This window comes from Tasmannia lanceolata, unplaced genomic scaffold (genome assembly GCF_043159265.1).
Source record: "Tasmannia lanceolata isolate RefF3 unplaced genomic scaffold, GAP_Taslan_0.1 ptg000015l, whole genome shotgun sequence".
Taxonomy (NCBI): Eukaryota; Viridiplantae; Streptophyta; class Magnoliopsida; order Canellales; family Winteraceae; genus Tasmannia; species Tasmannia lanceolata.
This window is the reverse complement of record NW_027518692.1, coordinates 57374165-57380892: the sequence shown is the minus strand read 5'-3', so window position 1 is coordinate 57380892 and position 6728 is coordinate 57374165. Positions and strand designations below refer to the sequence as shown.

At 40.0% G+C, this 6728-nt stretch overlaps 1 pseudogene; it reads right to left on the bottom strand.

Moving 5' to 3' along the window:
- Positions 1-4346: 4346 nt before the first annotated feature.
- Positions 4347-6491, bottom strand: LOC143892624 (3-ketoacyl-CoA synthase 4 pseudogene; annotated as a pseudogene).
- Positions 6492-6728: the final 237 nt, after the last annotated feature.

The window sequence follows — 6728 nt, the reverse complement described above, 5'->3', positions numbered from 1 at the left end:
GAGATGAATGCCCTGCTTGTTCTATAGTGTTTGAGAACTTGAGCCTACAATGACCATATAACCTAATTGAATTTTGACAGTACTTATACAAATGGGATTCTTTGAGGCAATGGGATTGTAATCATTTGTGGGAGGATTTGGTATGTGTGCTATATGCTGAAGGTTCATACCTGGAGGTTTCTCACAATAAGGAACCTCAGTAAACTGCAACTTGGTGTCATGTTGGGCTTAACAAATGGATGGCGTGGCACAACACTTCTATTATCCTTGAATGTTGTGGGGCCTAACTCTTGCTGACAAGGAAGTAGCATTGTGTTAGTTTCCTTAAAACATAGTTCACCATTACCATAAAAGGATGCAACTAATGGAGGAATTGCAGCCATGAACAACCATTCAAAAAAATGATCAATATTTCCTATGGCTCACTGTTTTCTTTCTCTCATGCAGGTAGCAAAAGTAACAAGAGTAGCAGAAAGCATTCTTCAATGAGATTTCACAAATGGGGATTAGAGCCTACAACTCAAAGAAAACATATTTCTTTTCCAAATTCATACAATCATTTACAAAAACAACTCCAAATACATACCTCATCCACCACTTTATGGATCATCAAGTAACATTTGCTCCTTATGCATTCATCAATGAGCCTTTATTAATGAGGATTAAAGCCTACTACGATTTTCATGAACTCTTTTTATCCAACCAACTGAAAACAACTCACTAGTTATCCAACTATCTGATAAGTGATAACAACTCACTAGTTCATGCAACACCTACAAATCAGGACAATCGATCGATTAGCAAAAGAGGTTGATTGTCCTATTTGGTTACAATTTGAATCGGGCCACTACTTTACTTCTCACTGAAAAAAAGTGGTACAACGGGTATGACAAGCGGCGAATTTGGCATTGAATACTTAATCATCCTTAATGGTGTGTTGGAGCAGGAGGAAATAGTCTTAAGGCAAAAATCAAAAGAGAAATGGCAGGCAGGAGATAGAAACTCTATTGCTTTCACAACTCAAGATTCAAAGAATACACCGAAGCATCAAAAGGATTTGGAACAATGGAAATTGGATAGACAACATAGCCATAGACTATTACAAGAAGTTGCTGATGCAGTCCACACCCTTTGAACAGTTCCAACAACCCTTTTCAACTTCTCCACATCCCTTTTACTTCCCTTTTCCTTTGATTTTCCCTCAACTAATCCCATCACCTTACCCTTTAACTTAGCCCCTATACCTAAGCTTCTGCTACACTACCCTGCGTCAGGTGCTTACAGAAGAAGGATGCATGGATGACAATTAGCTTCTAGAGACCATTCCCAACATGGTTACTGAAAAGGTCAATATGAGGACTTGTTGGCCTATCCTACAGACGTAGAAATTAATCATAAGTCTTGGAGTCTTCATCACCAGAGTGATCCTGGCCCAAATGGTTCCAATGGTATGTTATATACTTTTTGCTGGGACATTATAAGCAAAAATGTGAAAAAAGCGGTGAAAGAGTTTTTTAAAGGGAAGGGTATATTAGTTCACCTGTGATATGGGGTCCAATATGGCTGATATATGGTATATTAGTTCACCTGTGATATGGGGTCCAATATGGCTGATATATCAGGCCCTTCAAACCTTGGTTAAGCCATTACTCTATCAAGGTATTGCTTTATATCTTTGATCCCTAAATCCAAATCACCTAAAGACTTTGCTGATTTCCAGCTGATAAGTTTATGCAATTTCTGTTACGAAATTCTATCTAGTATTATGGTGAAAAGATTAACATCCTGATGTGATCCGGGCTTGATGGCTTGACATATTTAGGGACATTTCCTCCACTCCGATTCCATCAATTACGGAGTTATCTGGGACCATTTTTGCCTTTCAAAAACTACATCAAGGTATTCAGGATCAAAATGCTTCATCAACTAAACTCATCTGAATCATTGGGAAGCAACCTTATCAATTCAAAATTTAACAAAGCTAGACATCTGAATTCTTTGGAGGACAACCAGCTGGGATCAATACGATGGAAAGATATCTTGAATGAGAAGCAAATGGTCTGAAAATAGCAGATGGATAATAAACCAAAATAATGTGAGTTTTTAGTAAGACATCGATAGGAAACAAATTGCTAATAGAAGCTGACGAAAGCAGTGGTAATCTGGGTCTTAAGATTAATGATGTTCTATCGGATCAAGGAGAATGGAACCTCAATTAAGTGCAGTGCCAAATACCCGACAAACATTGTTGCCCAAATCCAGAACACCAAAATCAGTCTAAATGGTAAAAGAGAAAGACTGAATCCAACATGCTTTTCTTCCAGTAGCAGGATTTCCCACAGAAGGACATAGGTGCAATGAGATGTGACCATATGAAGCTTCCTAACATTAGGACCAAAGGTATTTCACAGTTTTCTAATGACGTCAAGGATTAGCAGAATTTGGGGGAATTTTGTTTGTGAGGCTAGGCAGTCCGTCCTCCTCTTGTATTTTCTCATCTTTCCAATGAAATCTCAGGTGCCAACCCGGGTCCCTAGATAAACTCTTGGTTAAAAAAACTAATGGCCAATCATCCTCATTAGTCATTACAAAACTTTCATACAAAGAACACAAAATGGAAAGTGGTCTTGTATTGGTCAGCCTATAATTTTGCAATTCAGGTTGCATTTAACAACAATAAGGTGCCTTTCTAGTGAAAAAAGTCCATAGATGTCACTGTCAACCTTATCTACCATTGTACAAAAAGAAAGTACATAATTCGTGCCTAGACAATGCATGCATGCCATAGTCTGTATTTTCAATATACACAGCAGAGGGGTGAAACTGCAGAAATGGGCATCAGATCTCCTACTACTAATGTCACCACAGCATATCTCATTATAACGAAGAACAAAACCCAATGGGGCAAGGAGAAGGTGAATAACATCTACTCAACTAACTCATATGCATCGAAAATCTGATGGATGAGATTGAGATTTAAATGATAAGGCAATACGATGACGGCCAACTATGTCAATAAAGGAGAAAGATTGGTCCCAGTAAAGTAGACTGGAGTAGCCATAGCGGCACAAATAGATGATAGATCAGATAAGAGGCCAGCAATGAGCAGGCGCATATAGAAGCGAAGCACAAGTTGGGTGTTCAACGTTTCGTCATCATTCAAGACAATACAAGAGACTATGTCCATAACATAATGTGTTTTTTTTTTTTGAAAAGGTAACGACCATTTTATTCCAAAAGATCCAAAAATACAAAGGGGACCAGGAGTCCCCCAAACCGATCGAGCAGGTTAAACCATGCCACAGAGGAACACTATGCCGCAAGATGAGTAGGAACTCTCAAACCTCTAAAAATTCAACAGAAACCACAAAGTCTTTCACGTGAAAAGGCAGATTAAGCAACGCTGACTAAAGCAATAGAGTACTCACATATGATCACTATGTTATCAGCATATGTCAATAGAATAATGAACTAAATTGATGATGAGAAAACAAAGAAAGATCATTCTAAACTATAAATAGCATAATCCAGCATATGCCAGTTTAAGAAGACTTCTCATGGATACTGCTCTGTGTGCTTGTTTAAGACTACATCCTCCTGCATGACTCCTGAAAAAATCCATCTGTTGTCTAGTACAGCATCATGCCTTCACAAGTCAGAGATAGTCATAATGAAATCCACTCCTCACATTTCAAACAAATCAAAAGCACACTATCAAAATGTAACGGTTTAGGCACCTTATCACCACTTGTGCGTCACTGATTTGATAAATCACAGAAGTATCGTTGTAGGTAAATCAGACTTTACAATATTTAAGGTAACGGCCTGGGTTCTTAGATAAATTCCAGGTTAAAAATAATTAAAAAATAACCATTCAAAAAAATTAAAAAATTAAAAAAAATCAGATTTTACAAATAAAGATACCTGGTAGGCTATGACCAGAAGGTTGAAGCAATTGGGATGCATATTGTAAGCGATTTTGAATTTCAGCATTAGATGTCATCTACCAACCTACCCAAAAAAAAAAAGGATCTTCTAAAGGTAAGCCAAGCTGGATGATTCATAATTCTCTTCAATTAATTAAGTAATGATGATCCTTGAGAAAACCATAGGCTACATCAAACAAACAACAGCCCATCGTTGACAAAAGGAAAACATAAACCATCAAATCAGTATTTATTAACTTGTAGATCTCATCACCTATAGAGATCCATGGTATTCAAGTCATCACTAAGTGAGCAAGACATAACCTCAAATGGGAGATTGTAATTGAAAAATGAAAAAAGAAAAAGAAAAAAAAAGAAAGAAACAATAAAATGGCACTGCTAAATAATTATGCCATGATAGAAAATCCAAGGTGCTCTCTAGAGCACATAAGAAGCATACAACTTGAAATTTCAACCAGTGATTGATAGGTTACAAGAATGGAAATCCAATAATTCAGATTACTTGCACACATACAACAGAAAAAAGAGAAACCAAGAAAAAGGGTAAGACAAAATTATGACTTTCATGATAAAAATAACAGGGGAAGGAAACCTCAGTGAATCTTTTGAATTGGCATCCTTAAGATTCAAAAAGAGATCCAAGCATGCTTGATAAATAACTGTATCAATCAAAGTTACTTCTGCTCTTGCTGTGGATGAGGGAAGCCTTTGATTATCTGCACAGGATAAGCATTGATGCAATCTTCCCATGGACCATTTGGAGATGGCTTCACAGTCCGGAGCGCCTGCCACACTGCACTATTACATTTGAATCCACTCCCAAATGCAATTTGCCAAATGCGGTTTCCCTTGCGCATCCTTCCCTTGGACTCGATGTAAGATAGTTCATACCAGATAGAACTAGACGATGTATTACCAAATCTATGTAGGGTCATCCTCGAAGCCTCAACATGAATAGGCAGGAGTTGGAGGTTCTTCTCAAGCTCGTCAATCACAGCTCTCCCGCCAGCATGTATACAGAAATGATCAAATGCAAGCTTGAAATCTGGAATGTATGGCTTAATTTTGGAATTGAACAGTTTCTTAGCCACAAGAGTGGCAAAGAAGAGGAGCTGCTCGCTAATGGGGAGTACAAGGGGTCCTAAGGTAGTGATGTTTGTCTTAAGCGCCCCTCCCGCGATTGCCATGAGATCCTTTGACAGAGAAACACCAACCATTCCAGTATCATCTTGCTCCTGGTAGACACAGCGGAAGGCCTTGTCATCTGACCCGCTATGCGTCCTGACAACATCTACGAGCTTGTACTTGGAGCGGCTGCGATCAGAGGACTTATTAGAGAGTAGGACAGCAGCGCCACCCACACGGAAAAGGCAATTGGGTATGAGCATGGACTTCTTGTTACCAAAGTACCAATTCTGGGTAATGTTCTCAGTGCTAACCACTACAGCATAGGTGCTCCTATGAACCTTGAGGAGATCCTTCGCGAGATCAATGGCAATGACACCAGCACTACATCCCATCCCGCCGAGATTGAAACTACGAATGTTACCCCTAAGCTTGTACTTGTTAACAATCATGGCGGAAAGCGAAGGGGTGGGGTTGAAGAGACTACAATTAACAATAAGAATTCCAATGTGTTTAGGTTTGATGGAAGGATTATTGAGGAAGAGGGAATCTAGGGCACCAAACATGACCTGCTCGGATTCTTCTCTGGCCGCGGCCATGGAAGGGCGAGGAGGGAGACAATGATTAGCTTCTGGAACATAGGTTTCTTCGCCGAGGCCGGAGCGCTCGAGAATCCTGCGCTGGAATTCAAGCGCTGAGTCATCAAAGTTGCCGGAGAGTTTGGAGTGATTCATGAAGTGTTGGAAGCTGACTTTGAGATGGGAAGGAGGGAGATAACAGGCGTAATCGAGGAGGTAGATGGGGCGAGGGCGGGTAATGAAGAAGAGGGTGGAGCCGAAGGCGAGGAATGAAGAACAGAGGAGGACGCTTACGAGGTTGTATTGGAGGTGGAGCCAGAGTTCTCGGACGTCTTCTGGATTGGTTTGGGAAGCCTCCAATAGGATCATCAATATGAGGGGGATTAAGAAGAGAGTTAAAAGATTGGTGATGAGGTAGTGGTAACCTAGCTTCACGTACTTGAGATTTACGCTCTGTAGGAAGTCTGGTAAACGTCGGCTTGGTTGGATTTGGATCCGAACCCCTGCCTCGCCATTGAAATTTTCTTGGCCTCCTCTCATCTTCTCTGCTCTAAAGATTGATTATATGAACAGATGATGGATAGAGAGAGAGCGAGAGGGAGTGGGAGCAGATCCCACAAGGCGTTTGAAGAAATGCCGCAACGAAAGTCCGGCTAAATGACTAGTGACTACCCCTCACTCCTTCAGCCACATCACGCAAGTGCAATAAACCCTAGGAAAATGATATTTGCAAACCCTTCTCTTTCGTTTATTTGGGCCCCACTTCCGCCTCGTGAATTTCGATTAAATCCATGGATCGCCAACCAAAGTCCAGGTAAATGCCATTGAAAACGCCTAAATTCGGATGATTCTAAGCTCTTATTTTTAGTCCTTCGTCTTAGTCAATGGATGTTCTACAAGATAAACGGTCTTGATTTCACATACATCATACATGTCTCCCAGTGGGACCAAAGAATTGGCTTTTATCATTTATTTTCAAAGTGGATGGAACAAAACGTGATGCACGGCAAAAGTTAACGGACATGAAAATTTTAAGTTAAACAAATGGTCAAATAAGTGAAAGCATGGAAAACACGTT